We start from the raw sequence: 18608 nt of genomic DNA on the forward strand, positions 1-18608 counted from the left end.
GTGAGCGGAGCCTCCCGCCACCGCCACTACCAGTTCACCTGATCCGGGTTGAACTGGGAGCAACCCACCTGTGGATAAAGCCCCTACGGAGTGGGCAGATTCCTGGTGAAATTTCCTGGTAATTGAGATATGCTTTGCCCTGGCCTCCTTTTAGGATGGTTTTCAAACTTTTGTGAGTTTGTACAATTCTTTGCTGGTTTCCCTGCTTGGGGCTCTGTCTGCTTTGACTTAGTGCTGCCACCTGGTGTAAATAAAAAGTAGGAAGGGAGTGTAAGTGGGAGACTTAAACAGAGCTTTGCTGTAGGGAAATTGGCATTTTGTTCATCGTTTGCTCGTCCCGCAGCAGCCCGGTAAATTTGGGATGAGGATACCAAGTTTCTAGTTTTCCCATCAGGTAAGAGCTCCTTAGAGCAAACAGCAATCGAATGCAAGAGTACATTTTCTTTGGCTGCAAAGGGGGGAAAAAATCCAGATAGGTCTGGTTTTTATCCAGATTGAAATTGTTTGGGTTGCCAAAAAAAAAAAAAAAAAGTACAAATGAAATAGTTGAAAATGCCACGGTTACATCTGAATTAGAGCAGATCCCGGTGATCTTAGGGGGACTTCCAAAGGATGGATTGTACATTGAGCATCGTAAAATAAAGCCAAATTGGAAGGATCACTGCCAGTGAAGGCTCAAAAGCAGCTTCTTTAGCCACTGCACCCCCTGCTCAACGTCTCACTTAGGAAGGAGGGGGGGGGAGAGACTTGCAAACGTGGCTCCCTTCCTCTCCGTTGGAATGCTTTCATGGGTGGAAAGGCCAAGCCTGGGAAGCTGGGCAGCCAAGATAAGGTCTCCTGCCTTTGTCTTGCTTCCTGTTGTGCTGGGATGCTGTCACCTTGGAAATCCTCCTGTGCAGCCCTTAGCGCCAAAAAGAGGGCAACCCAGAGCACTGGCTGTAGGGACAGTGTGTATCTCTCTGTGTGTTTGTGTGTGTGCAAATACACATCCAGGTGTGTGCATGTGCGTGTATGTGTGTTTGTGTGTGCTGATGTGCTCAGAGGTCACTTCCTCCTCTCCCCTTTGTTTGGCTCTTTCAAGCTACAAGGAAGGATCTATTTTGTCCTTGAGTGTTGTTTTGAATGCTGACCACTTAATCAGCGCACACAAAGCCAACACAAATAGGCAAGGAGTCACAGTCTGTCTGTTCCACCACTCTCTATCGCAATCACACACACACATACACACATGTAGTCCTCCACTTAGGACCACAATTGGGAGCAGAATTTCAGTTGCTAAGCAAGATGGTTGCTAAGTGAGCCATCCCTGATCCCTGGTTATTAAGAGGAGCACTGCACCTGTTAAGTGGATCTGGCTTTTCCTATTGACTTCGTGGGTCAGAAACTGGCTGAGAAGGTGACAAATGACAGTCACGAGATGCTACCAACTGCTTCTGCCCAGTGGTGGGATTCAAATAATTTAAAAACCGGTTCTCTGCCCTAATGACTGGCGGGGTGGGCGTGGTCATGGTGGGCATGTCCGGGGTGTGTGACAGGCAGCACTCGGTCTCCTGCACTCCCCCCAAGGAGCAAAAATGGGCCATGGGGGTGGGGGGCTGTGCTGCCACCTTCTGGTGTCACGTTTGGGGCCTAGTAGGTCTCCGTGCAGCCTCCTGGGATCAAAAATGGGCTGCCGGAGGGGGTGGGAGGTGCCACACCCTGTTTTGGGCCTAGCAGGCCTCCCTGCAGCCTCCTGAGAGCCAAAATGGGTCGTGTGGGGACTCCTGGGAGAGGCGGGACAGGAAGGGGCAGGGCCAGCCAGCAATTTAAAAACCAGTTTGCTTGAACCAACCCGAAGCAGCTGAATTCCACCACTGCCTCTGCCACACCTGCCAGGACCAAGTGCCCAAATTTTGACCATGTGACTGTGGGAATGCTGTGACAGTTGCGTGAGGACTGGTCGTAGGTCACAGTTTCATGTGCCATTGCAACTTTCAGTGGCCACTAAACAAACGGCTGCAAGTCAGACACTACCCCTATAACATTATATGTAATGCCACATTACATTCTCATAATATACATATGCATAATATATGTTAACTTTATATATAATGTATGTTATACATAATGCTTTATAGATGTTTTAAGTAAATAAATAAAATTTCCTCAAAATGAAGAAGCACTGAAACTTTCAGAAGATTTAGTTTCTTTTGCAGGTAGTCCCCAGCTTACGGCCACAATTGAGCCCAGAATTTTTGTTGTTAAGTGGGACATTTGTTAAATGAAATTTGCCCCATTTTACAACTTTTCTTGCCACAGTTGTTAAGTGAATCACTGTAGTTGTTACATTAGTAATACGCTTCTTAAGTGAATGTGGCTTCCCCATTGACTTTGTCAAAAAGTCACAAAACTCCAGGGCGCTGCAACTGTCATAAATATGGGTCAGGTGCCACGCCTCTGAATTTTGATTGTGTGACAATAGGGAATGCCACAATGCAGGGGTAAAATCTATTTTCCTTCGCTACCGGTTTGCAAATGTGAGCATGCGCATGCGCAGAGCATGAAAAAATGGACATGATGACATCCAGGTGGGTGGACGGCGCCTGCTACCGAGCACACCTGCAAAGGTAAGTAGAACAGCGAGGGGGGAGATCCGCTGTGCCACGCAATTTAGATTAGGAAATCCTACTTTCTAGCTAATATAAATCTCGCATCACAGCTGATCATCAGAAATACAGTTCGCCTGAACTGCCTGAACAGTTTGGCCGAACCGGTCTGAACCGGTAGCATTTCACCCCTGCCGCAATGGTTCTAAATGTGAAAAATGATCATAAGTTACATTTTTCAGTGACATTGTTAACTTTGAACAGCCACTAAATAAACTGTTGCAAGTCGAGGCCTACCTGTACTCCCATCTATGAGCAATTTCGTTTGCACCAGGCCAACTCAGTCATAGATCTTTGGAAAGTGAAACCATTCAAAGCTAACAGTGTTGCCTCTACTCTGGTGCCCGTTGACTGCCAGACTGGCTCAATTCTTGCTGCATTCATGGTGGTGTTTGTCCATCAGAAAAGACTCTTCCTCTATAGGAGTTATTTTTGTAAGTGTATTGTTTCTCCTAATGTTCCTGGAATTGATGCTAAAATGATTGGTCTATAATTTCCTGGATTGTCTCCCTTAAAAAAAAAAAAAAGCATTCTCTTTTCAAAAGTTGGCCGAATTCCCACACTTTGGCACTAAGAGAAACAAGCTCCCTATTTTTTTTAGGACAACAATTTCCCATTTCTTTACATCCTCGACTTACAATCATTTGTTTAGGAACCATTCAAAGTTACAGCAGCACTGGGGAAAAAGTGACTTATGATTGGTTCTCACACTTATGACCATCATCCCATGGTCACATGATCAAAATTTGGGCGTTTGGGAAGCAGCGTGTATTGATGATGTTTACATATGTCCTAGGGGCACATTATTGCCTTTTGGGACCTTCCCAGCTGGTTTCCAAAAAGTAAAACTCAAGGTGGGGGAGCCAAATTTACTTAATGACCACATGATTCACTTAACAACTGCAATAATTCACTTAAGAATTATGGCAAAAAAAAAAGTCATACAATTGGTTGACTCTAGACTTATGAGTCAAGTGTTTTCATACATTAAGCCCCAAAGGTGCTTTGCTGAAAGGTAACTGGACTTTCTTGGTTTCTTCCTTGGAAATTATTTTGCTTCTCATCCAAGAAGCTTCTTCAGTTCTAACTGAAGGCCTAGAAATAACCTTGCTCAAGTTTCTTCACAAGAAAGAATATAAGTTTAGGTATCAGTCCTCCATCTTCTGTATTGAAGACCATATTCACACCACTACTTTGCGTGCTCCTCTGCTGTCCCAAAGAACAGAACAGATTTTTTTTTTTTTATAATATATTTTATTCATTTTCACATTCCATTTGCAATCACTTATATACAGGGTATTTACTATAAAAAAAGAAAAAAAAAGAAATAAAACAAACAAAATAAAAAGGAACACAACTCATCATTCACAACCCCACCTAACACTTCCATCCTCCATACACCCCATCTACCTCCTCCAACTTTCCTTTCTCCCTCTAACACTCCCCTCCTACTTCCCTTTCCCCTCAAACCTTCCTTCTCCCCTTACTCCCCACACGCCCTCCTTACATTCCCCTTACTCCTTCCTTACTCCTCCCTCTTCTTTCCCTCTATCTCCCTCCTTGGTGTATGCCTTTATTCGAGTGTTGTTTAATCTGATAAAAGTAAAATAAACCAAGGGAATATATATATATATATATATATATATATATATATATATATATATATATATATATATATATATATATATATATATATATATATATATATATATATATATATATATATATATATATATATATATATATATATATATATATATATATATATATATATATATATATATATATATATATATATATATATATATAGAAAGAAAAAAGAGAGAAAAGAAAAAAGAAAAAAAAACCACCGTATATAAATACATTCTTGTTCTTATTGAGACTATTTTAACGCCCCCCCACCACCCCCCCCACAAATCCCCATCCCTAATCCTCCCGACTTCCCAGGGCCCACACCTGGCACTACCTTCTGTCTAAAATATCTTGTATACATATGGATTAAAAATAAAAGTAATATGTCAAAAGAAAGAAAAACAAGAAAACAAAAAAAAAGAAAAGAAAAGAGAAAAGAAAATAAAGAAAAAAAAAGAAACCACTCTTTGTGTTGATCTCAGCCACCCATCTTTATCTATGCTTAAATAGTATAAGTCATTCTATCTATATTTTATTCTCATTCTTACTTCTTTGTTATTTACCCCAACCTTCTGTAGACTCTCCCGTTCCTCTTCCTAAACCTTATATTCAGGTAAACATTTATACAAATTTGTGTAGGCGTCAATATACAGTCTAACCAAAATTGATCCCTTCCGATAAAATTTAAGCAACGTGGTTCATGCCACATATTCAAATATTACTTTACAGAAGGATAATCAAACTTTCCCTTCTAATAAAGTTTAAACAGCGTAAATAATCTTTCTTAACCTCCTTTTCAAACAATAATTCAAAATAATCTAACCAAGCTTCCCCTTCTTAGTAAAGTTTAAGCAGCGTAGAACAAGTATTACTTTACACAAAAATCAGTTTCTATCTTAAGATAATCCCAACTGACTTTCTCTTCTAATAGGATTTAAATAACGTAAATCATTCCACATGCATTTTACCCTCATCCCTTGCTTGTCTGGTATTTACCACTATCAAATTTATGCAGACATTTGTTTAAGATCTAACTCAAAGTAATTTCAACCAACTTTTCCTTCTAATAAGAATTAAATAGCATGGATCATTCCACATATTCAAATAATACTTTCAACAAAAGTCAGTTAACCTTCTGTTTTAAAGTAGTCCCTTCTAACAAAATTTAAACAACATAATTCATTCCGCATTCATTTTACATCTATCTTAAGATAATCCCAACCGGCTTTCCTCTTCTAATAAGCTTTAAACAACGTAAATCATTCCGCATATATTTTACCCTCATCCCTTGCTTGTCTGATGTTTACCACTATCAAATTTATGCTGACATTAGTTTAAAATCTAGCTCCAAGTAATTTCACCCAACTTTCCCTTCTAATAAGAATTAATCCGCTTTTTCTACCGGAGAGAGGTCGCAAACCCCCATTCGGTCCACAACTTTGGCAAATATTTTAAAATGTCTAAATTCTCGATCTCCGTTTTTCTGCTTCTCTGAGGGAGGAAAGGCTACCCCCTCCATCTTGCAGCCACGCGGCCTGCCGTTTGCCTTCTCCTTCCGCTTGTCTCTCCTCTCTTCCAAGTGAGTCAGGAAGTCCCGCCTTCAAAGTCCTACGATAGAAATCTCGGGCCTCCGAAACAGAGTTAAGACGAAATCTTTGATTCTCAAATGTGACCGTAATGCCGGCAGGGGCCTCCCATCTGTATCGAATCTGTTGACTCCTAAGCTCTTTAGTTAAAAAGGCGTAGTCCCTTCTTGCTCTCAACATCTGGAAAGGAATATCTTTGAAGACAATCAGGTCCTGGTCATCAACTCGGAGACTGTTATTATGAAACTTTTGCACAATCGCATTTCTGGATTCTTTTTTTTTTTTTTTTTTTCCGAGAACTTTTTTATTTTTCTTTAAAAAAAAAAAACACAAATATGTCATCATTTGTCAATCATTAAGACATTGAAGTACAATTTTTTTTTGTTGTGTATACCCCTCCCTCCCTCCACCCCCCCATCCCCCCTCCTCCTTCCCCCCCCCGACTTCCCAGAACCCGTACACGGTATGGATTTTTAACTAACACAGTCTAAAATCTATTGAGAAAAAAGAAATAAAGAAATTAATGACATTCTAGATTGAACTTAGCTTCTTCTTACTGAACTGACTTTTAACAGTTTAAATCATTTCTGATCTTAAGCATAGGCTAACTGGAATTTCTTAGTCCCGTATTTATTTTGTATATAGTCAATCCATTTTTTCCAGTCTCGTTTATATCTCTCATTTGAAAAATCTTTGAGATATGCCGATATTTTAGCCATTTCAGCTAAGTTTGTTACTTTCAATGTCCATTCTTGGATTGTAGGCAAATCTTCCTTCTTCCAATATTGCGCCACCAACAATCTTGCTGCAGTTATCAGGTGCAAAATCAAATTGGTCTCTACCACTGTAAAATCAGTACATATACCTAGTAAAAATAACTGAGGAATAAACTTTATCCTTCTTTTAAAAACATTTTGCATGACCCACCATATTTTTATCCAAAATGCCTTAACCTTTTGGCAGGTCCACCATATATGATAATATGTAGCATCGAGAGAACCACACCTCCAACATTTAGGCTGTACATTCGGATACATAGAAGCCAACTTTTTAGGATCTAAATGCCATCTGTAGAACATCTTGTAAAAATTTTCTCTCAGATTTTGAGCTTGTGTAAATTTCACATTTCTTACCCAAATTCTTTCCCATGTATCCAACATTATTGGTTCCTCAATATTTTGAGCCCATTTTATCATACAATCTTTAACTAATTCTGTTTCCGAATCCATCTGTATTAATACATTATATATCCTCTTTATATGCATTAAGCTTTGATCTCTTATTTGTTTAAACAGATTATCCTCAACTTGAATAAAACCAATTTTTTGATCTATTTTCCACCTAGCCTGTAATTGCCCATACTGGAACCATGTTTGAACTACCTTCTCCTCTTTTAATACCTCTAACGATTTTAATTGTAATACCCCCCTTTCCGAGGTAAGAAGCTGTCTGTAAGTAAATCTGTCCTGTTTTTGTGCTGTATTCATATTTTCAATTGCATGTCTAGGAATTGCCCACATGAGTATCTTGTCATTTAATTTATATTGGTATTTCTTCCAAACCCGCAGTAAAGCATTTCTTAAAATATGACTTTTAAAGTTCTTATCCAATTTTTTGTTGAATAACAGGTAAGCGTGCCAACCAAATACCAGATCGTGTCCCTCAATGTTCAATATTCTATCATTGGTTAAATGAATCCAATCACTAATTACAGATAATGCCACTGCATCATAGTATAGTTTTAAATTAGGTAGTTTCAGTCCTCCTCTCTCACGTACATCTTGCATTATTTTCATCTTTACCCTCGGCTTCTTTCCTGCCCACACAAATTTGTTGATACCCTTCTGCCATTCTAAAAGGTTCGCATCTTTTTTAAGTATAGGTAACATTTGGAAAAGAAATAAAAATTTTGGTAAAATGTTCATTTTCACTGCCGCTATCCTGCCCAGCAAAGATAAGTGCAATTTCTCCCATTTTTTCATCTCTGTCTGTATGCTATGCCAAAGTGGTTCATAATTATGCTTATATAACTTCCCATTTGAAATTAAAATGTTAACTCCAAGATATTTGACTTTTTTAACTACCTCACATCCTAGCATCACTCCTAATTCTTCCTTTTGTTTAATATTCATATTTATAGCTAATGTTTTGGTTTTTCCTAAGTTTATTTTAAAGCCAGACACTTGACCATATTGATTAATCGTATTCATTAAAACCATACTGGATTCCTGCGGTTGTTCCAATATTATGACCAAATCATCCGCAAAAGCGCGGACTCTATATTCTTGCTGCCTAATCTTGATCCCTTTTAAACCATCCAAGCCCCGTATTTTATTCAACAATACTTCCAAAGTTATAATAAACAATAATGGGGACAAAGGACAACCCTGTCTTGTACCTTTTCCAATTTGAATAGAGTCTGTTAAACTTCCATTGATTATGATTTGTGCTGTTTGCTGTTGGTATATTGCTTTAATTGACTGTAAAAAATTATCTCCTATCTGCATTTTTTGCAATATCTTCAGCAGAAATTGCCAGTTAACTCGATCAAAGGCCTTCTCAGCATCCAAAAATATAAACGCAGCAGGGATCTGGTTGTTCTTTCCCAAATATTCTAATGCATTAATAATTAATCTGACATTACTTTTCATCTGTCTCCCTTGTATAAAACCTGTTTGGTCCGTATGTATCAATTGTTGAATGACCAACATTAACCTATTTGCTAATATTTTAGTAAAAATTTTATAATCTACATTCAGTAATGAAATGGGTCTATAATTTTTGGGTTGAGTAGTATCTTGATCTTCTTTGGGTATCAAAGATATAAACGCTGTCTTCCAAGATGGAGGGACTTTACCTTCCGTTTGAATCATATTAAATAATTCTCTAAGAGGTTCTACCATTTCTAACTGTAAGTTTTTATAGTAAACCGCTGTCAAGCCATCTGTACCTGGTGCTTTCCCTGGCTTTAATTGCTTAATTACCTGCAGGATTTCCCCCGAGGTTATTGGTTGATTCAATTTTTGCCTGTGTTCTTCTCTAACTGAAGGTATTTTCTCCTTGTCTAAATATTTGTCTATGTCTAAACCATTAATTTTATCCCCTTTATACAGTTCTGTAAAAAATTCCCAGAAAGCCTTTTGAATCTCTTCCTGTTGGAACACCTCCTTCCCTCTGTAAATCAGTTTAGATATATTTCGAGTTTTCCTTTTTTTCCTAATCTGATAAGCTAACCATCTGCCAGGTTTGTTTGCATTACAAAAAGTATTGTGTTTTGCATATAATAAATTAGTAGCTACCTGGTCAGAGATCAACATGTCAAATTGAGATTTTAATATGTTAATAGTTTCCTTAACCTTTGTATCGTCTGGTTTCCTTGTTAACTCCAGCTCTTTTCTCTTAATTTCCTCTTCCAGTTCTGTTCGTTTTAACCCTTGCTTATTTCTATGTGTTTTATTTATATTCATCAAAACTCCTCTCATATACGCTTTGCTTGCATCCCATACAAATTCCATAGATGTACCCTTATTCATATTCAAAACAAAATATTCAGATAGTAATTTTTTACAATCATTAATATAGTTTTCATATCTAAATAAATTTTCATTCAGTCTCCAAAACCTTCTTGCCTGCACTACCCTTCCCAACTCCATCCAAACTGGGTTATGGTCCGAAAGGACTCTAGCTGCAATCTTTGTTTTCTTGACCCTAGAAAGCAAATCATTAGTGGTTAGAATAAAATCAATCCTTGAAAGGGATTGATGCCTGTCCGAGAAGAAAGTGAAGTCATATTCCTCTGCATTTCTTTCTCGCCAGATATCTCTCAATTCAAAATCATCCATAATGTCAAAGAAGGATTTGGGTAACTTTGCTCGCATCTTGGTATTTAGGCGGGAAATCTTCTTATCTCTCTTAGTGTCTATCACTCCATTCCAGTCACCCAATAGTATACAGGAACTATAGTCCCACTGTACTAATTTAGCATGAAGATTTCTATAGAATCTATCTTGCTGTTGATTGGGTGCATAAATTCCCAAAAGTAATGTCTTTTTCCCTTCTAAGATTAAGTCTAAAGCAATATATCTTCCGAAGGGATCTGCTTCTATTAATTCAGCTTTCATATCTTTTCTTAAGTATACAACTATACCATTCTTCTTTTCCATAGCAGAAGCTGCAAAATGTTGACCAAGTTTTGAGTTGATCAAATATTTTTGATCAGTTGACTTGATATGAGTTTCTTGCAAACAAATTACATCGTTCTTAAACTGTTTAAGATAATGAAATATTTTCTTCCTCTTCTGTGGAGAGTTCAGTCCGTTGACATTCCATGTTAAAATCTTAGTTGTCATCTTTGGTTGGTTGAAGCATTTTTAGAGCTTCCTGCACGGCCTGTTTGACCTTAGGTTTAGCTCCTCCCACTGCTTCCAGATTTGTTGTTGTAGTTCCTTGATCGATGGCCGATAATTGTTGATACTGTTGCTTCTTAGCTTGTTTCTCCATACGTCTAGTAGTCATGCGGCTAGGTCTTGGTTCCATAGCACCTTGCACTTCTAGAGAAGAGAGATGCTCCATCTTGTCTGGTGGTTGTGTAGTTTGCTGTCTATCCTGTCCTTCTTGTGGTCTTTCTCTAGGTCCAGATGGTGCAGGGTGTCCGGCCTTCAATATATTATAATAAAAATCTCGGGCTTTCCATACAGAGTTGAGGCGGTACCTTTGCTTATCAAATGTAAATGTGATGCCGAATGGTGCATCCCATCTATACTGTATCTGACGGTTTCTGAGTTCTTCGACCAAAAAAGCGTAGTCTCTTCTGGCTCTTAACATTTGAGGTGGTATCTCTTTCAAAACAGCCAGGTCTTGACCGCCAATTTGAAGCTTAGTGTTATAAGACGCTTGCAGTACCATATTTCTGAACTCTCTTGTAGTAAAATATATAACGATGTCTCGAGGAAGCTGCTTCTGCTTTGCCAGCCAGGAGTTAACGCGGTAAGCTTTGTCAATTTGCCAGCCTTGGTTGGTCCCTGGTCTTCCCATCAGGCGGTCAAAAGCTTCCGATAGGATCTGTTTCAGGTTCTCCTGTTTCTCCTCACGCAGCCCCCTTACTCTTAATGCAAGCTCCATTTGTCGGTACTGTATCATAATAATTTCTTTTTCAGCATTTTCCACTTTTTGTTCCACCACCTCTGTTTTCAATGTCAAGTTAGCATTGGCATCATTAAGAACCTCTAGAGTATCTTCCACTCCAGAAATATGTTCTGTTAATACAGTTACAAGACTCAGCATGTCGTCTCTAATTTTATCAACCTTAGCCTCAAATTTCTCATACAACTCCTGTTTAAGTCCTTTTATTTCACTTTTAATTTCACTTTTAATTTCTTCTTTCATTTCTTTTATTTCCTCTTTTCTCTCCTCTCTATTATCTCTAAATTTATCTTCCATTTTAATTGTCTGTGCATTAAGAGCCTCGCTTAGATTACTCAGAAAAAATTCTTTCGTTAACACATCCCCAGCAGGGGGCGTAGGAAGCGGAGGCTGCAGCTTTGTGCCAGGCACTGAGGGTGTGCCCCTGGAAGTAGAGGGTGAAGACTTCAAGTTAATATTTGGTTTTGAGGCCATTTCAAAATTTGTCTGCCTGCAGTTAATAAAACTCTATCGCCTAAATATGCAGCTTTAAGTAAAGAGGCTTTTATTTTGAAGTTTAAGGCTTGGCAAAACTTTCAGTGAGTAAACATTGTAACAAGACCGTTCAACAGATTCATCACCATTTAACTTCCAAATAAGCAAAGTTAATGAAGGAGTAAAATTCTTCTATTGTGAAACCAAAACATTTGATAAGCTATCTCTTTTGTTTTGAATTCTTTTGAAGTCTTGTGAGGATTAGCAAAAAGTGTTCGTTATTACCGGAGAAACCAGCCTGCTCGGCGCCATTTTAAAAGCCTCTGAGTAAATAATTTTTCGGAGGAGAAAAAGAGAAGAAGCTAAAATGTTGATAAGCAATTATTGTCCTCGCAGTAAACGGATTCAGCTCGTGATAAGATTAAATCAAACAAAACTTAGAGCAGAGTGGGAGAGACCTACTTTGTCCTGCACAAGGCAGTTTGAAGTTCCCAGCACGGACAGCTGTTCTGCCTTGGGCTAGCCCCCCTTTCCTTGCAAGCACAAAAGCTGCAAAAATCGAAGAGCATTTGCCAGCAAAACAGTTTCTTCTTTCCCTCTTGCCTGAAGGATAAGAAAACCTGATAAGACGTCAGATGGAAGATCCTCTAAACAGGTACGTAGCCAGGAATTCGGAGGCAGCTGATTTTTTGCTGCCTTCACCAGTAGGCTCCCAGGAAGTCCGCATTTCTGGATTCTTTTGTGGAGAAATATATAATTATGTCCCTCAGGAGCTGTCGCTGTTCCGCTACCAATGAGTTCTGGCGATAGATTTTCCGAATCTGCCAATCAAAGTTAAGTCCCGGGCTTCCCACCGCATGGCTGAAGGCTTCAGCAAAGGTCTGTTTCAGATTCTCTTGCTCCTTTTCACGGAATCCTCTAACTCTTATTGCAAATGCCTTCCTATTAAAATTTATCATCATGAGCTGTTCTTCAGTGTCTCTAATTTTTTGTTGTAATATTTGAATATTAGTAGTCAAATTAAAATTAGCCTTCTCCAAGCTTTCCAATTTATTCTCTATTTCAGCAGAATAATCTGACAGGGCAGACACGGCTGCGAACGTATTCGCCTTCATTTGGTTAATTTTAGACTTTAAATCATCATATAGTTCCAATACAAATTCCTTAATTTCTTTTTTAAAATCATTAAACATTTTAAAGAAATATTCCTGTGTTAAAAATTCTCCAGTAGAGGGCATAGGAGACAAAGGCTGTGGTTCCAATATAAATTCTTGGGATTCTTTAGGCACATTTGTAGCAAGACGCTTCTTTGATCTGGGTGCCATAATAAATAAACAGATAAGCAGCGCTTTTGCTCCCCTCTGTTTCCAAAGAAAAAGAGTTTATTTTGTTAAGGAGCGGTCTGCAGGAGGGTAAAACCGGCTAAGTACATCTACTATCAATCACCAACGGGGGGAAATCGCCATTTTGAAGTCCATTTAGACAAAGAAGTCTCTAAGACGAATGGTGCTGGTATTTAAGATAGTAATAAAAGCATAAATCTCACAGGAGTGGGACCCGCCCGTATTAACCTAGCTTGAAAAAAACTTTGCTTTGTCCTGGGGGGGGCTAGCCTGTCTGGGGCTGCCAAAAAAGGCAGCTGAGAAGAACTGGCTGGAGATAAAAGCTCTGCTCCCGCTGGATCTAATCTCTGTCCACAGCCAAAAAAAAAAGAAAAGGCTGTGGATTACGAATAGACCCTAGCATACAGAGCTACTCCCTGCCCCTTCCTTAGCCAAAAAGGGGTGATATCTATGATCTTATTTAGATATACAGACCAGATCCCTGAGAGGAGCTCGGTTGAGCCCTCCTCGGCAACAGGCCACGCCCCCAGGAAGTCAAGAACAGAACAGATTAACAGAGCTGGAAGTGACCTTGTAGGTCATGTAGCCCAACCCCCTGCTCAAGCAGGAGACCCGACACCATTACTGACAGAGGGCAGTCCAATCTCTTCTTGAAAGCTTCCAGGGATGAAGCTCCCACAACTTCCAAATGCAACTTCTGTTCCAGGGGTTGATTGTTCTCACTGTCAGAAACTCAAACACTCCTTGTTTCTAGGTTGAATCTCTCTTTGGTCAATTTCCATCCATTATTCCTTGTCTGGCCTTCGGGTACTTTGGAGAATAGCTTGACCTCCCCCCACCCATTCCTCTCTGTGGCAGCCCCTCAAGTATTGGAAAACTACTACCATCCAAATCTTGCTGTCGGCCTTCCCAGGTAGACCAGACAGGAAACATGACCAGATCAGGGGTGGGTTGCTGCCGGCATTACTACTGGTTCAGTGCCTTTGTAATTTTGCATGCACACACTCGGTTCGCTCATGCGTGTGCCTGACATACGCTCCACACACATGCGCAGTTGCCCAGGTCTGTGTATGCGCAGTACATTAAAAAATGAAGAAAAAAAACCATGCTGCGCCGATCGGGGAACCAGTTCAGGGGTGTGGCAGGCCTGGGTTGCTGCCGCTTCCAGTAACCCAGGCCGGCAAACCACTACCGGTTTGGCTGAACCAGTCCAAACTGATAGGAACTCACTTCTGGACCAGTTGAGCTAATTCTATTTTGGTGTAAATGAGCAGAATCTTGCACGTCTGAAAGTACAAATCTCTTACTGTCTCTTTTACAGTCTGAGTTAAGGCAGATCCTTTCCAAGTTACTTTCTCTGCCCATTATTCAACCTGGGCAACTTATTTTCTTCGCCCGTTAACCCGTAAGGTCATTTTCACATACCATTGTCCTGGCTGAGTCTGCATACTTGGAATGTGGCTGTACCTATAGTTTTAATGCATTCCAAAGGTTGGTGTTTTCCACCCTGCCTAAAGCCATTTAAAGAAAATATTTCTCCAGATGACATGCACAACACAGTATTTTTTCTGTAAACTGTATTTTCTTTTTCTTTCCTGTTGTGCTATCATTTGCTTTTATTATTTTAAAGTGCTACTTTTCAGAACCCCTCCTTATTTTTAAAAATTATGAAGGACCACAAAAGAGCTTTTGCTTGTAAGATTATCTTTATAGTTACTGTATGAAAAATTAAAACTGCCCTCTTTGTAGAATATTTATTTACAGAATCATATAAAAATTACAATATTAAAACCATTAAAATGAATGCATATGAAAACAGACCTATTTATAACAAATAATAATAATAATAATAACAACAACAACAACAACAACATCAACTCCGCCATTGCCGGTCCCAAGCCAAGATGAGAAAGGAGGAGGGTTGGGGTCAGGTTGGCCCCGCCAACCCATAAAATATGGTGAAAAAAACAAATAAAAATTCCATACCGCATCAGTCGTCGTGCGGGTTAACAAGGGCCGCGGCGGATGTTGGGGTCCCTGGACATCCGTCGACAAATGGGCTACAAGTGGACCAGCCAACAAAACGACAAAAATATAGTGCAGATGAAAACCGTGCCATAATGGCCTGTTACTACAACTCAGAGCCAGAAAAAAGAGGCTATTTAAAGCGAATGTATGAATTATGGAAACAACAATATCCAGATTCAAATGTTAGTGAACAACGACTAGCAGATCAAAGGCGATTTATTATACGGAATAATGTGTTTAGTGAAGTCGAACATGAGGAAATTCAGGCAAATTGCAAAACCAAAAAAGCAGTATCACAAGGAGAAATAACTGATATTCAAGACACAACTAAAAACATTATAGTAGAACTCCCAGAAGAAGCTCTCGGGGAGGAAATAACACCACCACCACTAGAACCAGTTATCACTGAACCAATTGATGAACTAACTCAAAAACAAAAAGAATTGAAGAATAAGATCATGGTGCATTTTCTGCTTAATGAGGAAAGGCAACGTTTACCATCACTAACAATTGTGCCTAAGAAAATTTTGGCCCCTATCATGAAAATGGTTAATGCAGTGTTTTCAACAATTGAATCGGGATCCATCTTGGAAACGAACCAGTTAATGTACAGCGCAGCTGTAATAGTCACTAATGAATTAGGCATTAAAATCAAAGTACCTAGTCACACAACAGAAAAAGCATCAAAGCCAAAGTGGAAAATCCGACTAGAACAAAAAGTAAAAAAATTAAGGGCAGATGCTAGTAACTTAAAGAACATGCATGAGCAACGGCTTAAAAACAACAAAACCATAGATCGGCTAATCAGAAGATATAGATTGGATACAAGAAACATCAATGAAGCTGTAGAGATTATAAAACAGCGGATAACAGCAACAGCCAGAAAAATTGAAAGATATGAGGCATGAATCATCCAATATAAACAAAATCAGCAATTTCGATTAAACCAATGGCGTTTTTATCAAAGTCTTAATGTGAATGGTGACACCAAAAGTGAAAAACCAGAAAAGCAGGCCACAGTTGAATTCTGGAAAGAATTGTGGGAAAATGCAAAGGACTACAATAAGGAAGCAAAGTGGATACATGACTTTGAGAAAAGCATTGGCAACAAACAAATGCAAGTATTAGAAATAACAACTGAGATGGTCAAAAATTGAGTAAAAAAGGTAAAGAATTGGACATCACCTGGAAAGGACCAATTACATGGTTTCTGGCTCAAATATCTGACCAGTTTACATGCAATATTGGCCAGGCAACTGAATGAAATTTTACAAAAGGGCCAAATTGATGAATGGTTGACAACTGGAAAAACATACTTGATTCAGAAAGATGCAACTAAAGGAACAATACCTGAAAACTACAGTCCAATAACATGCTTGCCAACAACCTTCAAATTACTCACAGGCATTATTGCAGATAACATGATGGATTATTTGGAAACAAGCAACATCTTGCCAGTAGAGCAAAAAGGCAACAAAAGAAGGAGCAGGGGCACAAAAGATCAGCTCCTAATTGATAAAATGATATTAGAAAATTGTAAGAACAGAAAAACGAACTTGAATATGGTCTGGATTGATTACAAAAAGGCATTTGACTCACTGCCACATAGTTGGATCATAAAATGCTTAGAAACAACTGGCATTAGCAAAAATATTACATCCTTTACTGAAAAGGCGATGAAACAATGGAGAACTGAGTTAGCAGTAGGGAATGAGATCTACGGAATGGTTAATATCAAGCGAGGAATTTTCCAGGGTGATTCACTTTCACCTCTTCTCTTCATCATCGCAATGATCCCACTATCAGTAATCTTAAAAAAAATGAAATTAGGCTACCAAACAGCCAAAGAAGCTGAAAAAAAATTACATTTACTATATATGGATGATTTGAAACTCTATGGAAAGTCAGAAATAGAAATCCAATCATTGACAAACATAGTCTGAGTATTCAGCACCGATATTTCAATGCAGTTTGGCATGGAAAAATGCGCCACTGTATCCATAAAAAGAGGCAAAATCACTGCATGTGAGGGAATTGAAATGCCCAATGGCCAACTAATTAAATGCAATGAAAACAAAGCCTACAAATACTTGGGCATTCTGCAGTTGGATAACATCAAGCATGGAGAAGTAAAAGCTATTGTCAGGCGAGAGTACACCAACAGAGTTAGGAAAATTTTGAAATCTAAATTGAATGGTGGAAATACAATCAAGGGCATAAATACCTGGGCAATACCAGTTATAAGATACACAGCTGGTATAGTTAACTGGACACAAGCTGATTTGAACATTTTAGACCGAAAAACCAGGAAACTAATGACAATGCACTACAGTTTACATCCACGTGGTGATACTGATAGATTGTACCTGCCCCGAAAATCAGGTGGCAGAGGATTATTACAAGTGAAGCAAACAGTTAAGCAATAGCAGTAGACTTATATACCGCTTCATAGGCCTTTCAGGCCTCTCTAAGCGGTTTACAGAGAGTCAGCATATTGCCCCCAACAATCTGGGTCCTCATTTTACCCACCTCGGAAGGATGGAAGGCTGAGTCAACCCTGAGCTGGGTTGCATTTAACCACTGCGCCACCTTGGCTCTTGAAGTTGAAGAAGAAAAACATGCACTGGCTGATTATTTAAAAGAAAGTCAAGAACATCTATTAATTGAAGTAAAGAACAAAAAAACTACTGAAGGCCCAACAGACGAAACAAGAATACAGAAAAGATGTGATAAAATCAAGAATGGAGAGTTGGCAGAACAAAGCACTGCATGGCCAATTTCTGGAAAAAATAAAAGATAAAGTGGACAGTGAACAAACTTGGTTATGATTAACAACAGGTACATTAAAGAAAGAAACAGAGTCACTAATCCTGGCTGCGCAAGAACAAGCTATCCGCACAAATGCCATTAAGGCCACGGCCACGGGAGAGGGTCGGAGCATTGCGGTCATAACAGGGAGAGGCAGATATGGTGGGGACTTTAGGGCTGGCCATTACCGGGGAAGGAGGGCTCGCTACATCACAGAGATCCCTCCTTCCGGCCCTATGAGTCCCACTCCAAGGTCAGATGGCACGAGTAATCGGGACCCTGGTCTCAGGCTGCTGTCGCTAAATGCCAGGTCTGTTGTTCACAAGGCTCCCCTCGTCCGGGACTTAATTTTAGACGAGAGGGCAGACCTGGCATGTATTACTGAGACATGGCTGGGCACGGAGGGAGGAGTCCCCCTCGTAGAGATGTGCCCAGACGGATTTCAGGTGCGTCATCAGCCGAGAGCCCAGGGAAGGGGTGGCAGTGTGGCTATTGTTGTCTGGGAGTCCTTAGCACCTCGTAGGATCCCTGCTCCGGAGCTTGTCGGGTGTGAGTCCCTGCTGGTGAAGTTGGACCTCAAGGGTCAAGTGGGCCTGCTGCTAACGTACCTGCCTCCCAACTGTGTTGCAGCAGCCCTCCCCTTGCTCCTCGAGTCGGTAGCCGAGCTAGCAATTGAGTTCCCTAGGCTCATGGTTCTGGGGGACTTCAATTTGCCTTCGCTCGGTGAACACTCTGATTGAGCACAGGAGTTCATGGCCTCCATGACAGCCTTGGGCTTGACCCAGGTAATCCGAGGCCCAACCCACTCAGCAGGTCACACACTCGACCTCGTATTCCTCTCGGAGCAGTGGATTTGTGATCTTGGTCTGAGGGGTAATGAGATCATACCCCTGTCGTGGTCAGACCACTGCCTACTGAGGCTAGACTTCCGGAGGCCAAACCCCCACCGT

Source organism: Thamnophis sirtalis, unplaced genomic scaffold (assembly GCF_051295495.1).
Source record: "Thamnophis sirtalis isolate CommonGarterSnake01/CBP01778 unplaced genomic scaffold, rThaSir2_p1.2 scaffold_13, whole genome shotgun sequence".
Classification (NCBI taxonomy): Eukaryota; Metazoa; Chordata; class Lepidosauria; order Squamata; family Natricidae; genus Thamnophis; species Thamnophis sirtalis.